Raw genomic sequence first — 2,918 nt, forward strand, 5'->3', positions numbered from 1 at the left:
TGGCAAGTTGACGGAAAACTAATATGATGTAAAGTAGACCCGGGGGGCATAGGTTTCACTAGTGGCTTCTCTCAAGATAGCATATATTACGGTGGGTGAACAAATTACGGCCAAGCAATTGATAGAAAAGCGCATAGTTATGAGAATATCTAGGCATGATCATGAATATAGGCATCACGTCTGTGTCAAGTAGACCGAAACGATCTGCATCTACTACTATTACTCCACACATCGACCGCTATCCAGCATGCATCTAGAGTATTAAGTCCATAAGAACAGAGTAACACATTAAGCAAGATGACATGATTTAGAGGGATAAACTCAAGCAATATGATATAAACCCCATCTTTTTGTCCTCGATGGCAACAATACAATACGTCCCTTGCTGCCCCTACTGTCACTGGGAAAGGACACCGCAAGATTGAACCCAAAGCTAAGCACTTCTCCCATTGCAAGAAAGATCAATCTAGTAGGCCAAACTAAACCGATCATTCGAAGAGACTTGCAAAGACATGAAATCATGCATATAAGAATTCAGAGAAGAACCAAATAATATTCATAGATAATCTTGATCATAAATCCACAATTCATCGGATCTCGGCAAACACACCGCAAAAAGTATTACATCGAATAGATCTCCAAGAACATCGAGGAGAACTTTGTATTGAGAACCAAAGAGAGAGAAGAAGCCATCTAGCTAATAACTATGGACCCGAAGGTCTGTGGTAAACTACTCATGCTTCATCGGAGAGGCTATGGTGTTGATGTAGAAGCCCTCCGTGATCGATTCCCCCTCTGGCAGATCGCCGGAAAGGCCCCAAGATGGGATCTCACGAGTACAGAAGGTTGCAGCGGTGGAAAAGTGGTTTCGTGGCTCCGCCTGATGTTTTTAGGGTATAAGAGTATATATAGGAGAAAGAAGTACGTCGGTGGAGCTACGAGGGGCCCACAAAGGTGGGGGCGCGCCTACCCCCTGGGCGCGCCCTCCTGCCTCGTGGCCGCCTCGTTGCGTCTCCGACTTCTTCTCCATGTCTTCTGGTTTGCTTTCGGTCCAAGAAAGATCATCGCGAAGGTTTCATTCCGTTTGGACTCCGTTTGGTATTCCTTTTCTGCAAAACTCTAAAATAGGCAAAAAAACAGAAAACGGCACCAGGCCTCCGGTTAATAGGTTAGTCCCAAAAATATTATAAAAGAGCATATTAAAGCCCATTAAACATCCAAAACAGATAATATAATGGCATGGAACAATCAAAAATTATAGATACGTTGGAGACGTATCAGAGATGCATAGCAACGAGAGGGGAGAGTTTGTCTACGTACCCTCATAGACCGAAAGCGGAAGCATTTAGTAACGCGGTTGATGTAGTCGAACGTCTTCGCGATCCAACCAATCCAAGTACCGAACGTACGACACCTCCGTAATCAGCACACGTTCAGCTCGGTGACGTCCCTCGAACTCTTGATCCAGCTGAGGATGAGGGAGAGTCGTCAGCATGACGGCATGGCGACGGTGATGATGAAGTTACCGGCGCAGGGCTTCGCCTAAGCACTACGACGATATGACCGAGGTGTGTAACTGTGGAGAGGGGCACCGCACACGGCTAAAAGATCAACTTGTGTGTCTTTGGGGTTCCCCCTGCCTCCGTATATAAAGGAGGGAGAGGGAGAGGTAGCCGGCCCTAGGGGGCGCAACAAGGTGTGGAGTCCTACTAGGACTCCCTAGTCCTAGTTGGATTCCACCTCCCACACGGAGTAGGAAAGGGGGAAGGGAGAACAAGAAGCAAAGGGGGGCCGCCCCCCTTCTCCTAGTCCTAATCAGCCTCCTGCCAAAGGGGGGGCGCACGAGCCCCTTGTGGGCTGGTGTTCTTCCCTCTTATGGCCCATAAGGCCCATAACTTCTCCCAGGGGGTTCCGGTAACCTCCCGGTACTCCGAAAAAATGCCTGAACCACTCGGAACCATTCCGATGTGCAAATGCAACCTTCCAATATATGAATCTTTACCTCTCGACCATTTCGAGACTCCTCGTCATGTCCGTGATCTCATCCGGGACTCCGAACAAACTTCGGTTCATCAAATCACATAACTCATAATACAAATCATCATCGAACGTTAAGTGTGCGGACCCTACGGGTTCGAGAACTATGTAGACATGACCGAGACACATCTCCAATCAATAACCAATAGCGGAACCTGGATGCTCATATTGGCTCCTACATATTCTACGAAGATCTTTATCGGTCAAACCGCATAACAACATACGTTGTTCCCTTTGTTATCGGTATGTTACTTGCCCGAGATTCGACCGTGGGTATCATCATACCTAGTTCAACCTCGTTACCAACAGGTCTCTTTACTCATTACGTAATGCATCATCCCGTGACTAACTCATTAGTCACATTGCTTGCAAGGCTCATAGTGATGTGCATTACCGAGAAGGCCCAGAGATACCTCTCCGATACACGGAGTGACAAATCCTAATCTCGATCTATGCCAACTCAACAAACACCATTGGAGACACTTGTAGAGCATCTTTATAATCACCCAGTTACGTTGTGACGTTTTATAGCACACAGGTGTTCCTCCGGTATTCGGGAGTTGCATAATCTCATAGTCTGAGGAACATGTATAAGTCATGAAGAAAGCAATAGCAATAAACTAAACGATCATAGTGCTAAGCTAACGGATGGGTCTTGTCCATCACATCATTCTCTAATGATGTGATCCCATTAATCAAATGACAACACATGTCTATGGCTAGCAAACTTAACCATCTTTGATTAACGAGCTAGTCAAGTAGAGGCATACCAGGGACACTCTGTTTGTCTATGTATTCACACATGTACTAAGTTTCCGGTTAATACAATTCTAGCATGAATAATAAAAATTTATCATGATATAGGGAAATATAAATAACAA

The sequence above is a fragment of the Aegilops tauschii genome, chromosome 3 (genome assembly GCF_002575655.3).
Source record: "Aegilops tauschii subsp. strangulata cultivar AL8/78 chromosome 3, Aet v6.0, whole genome shotgun sequence".
Taxonomy (NCBI): Eukaryota; Viridiplantae; Streptophyta; class Magnoliopsida; order Poales; family Poaceae; genus Aegilops; species Aegilops tauschii.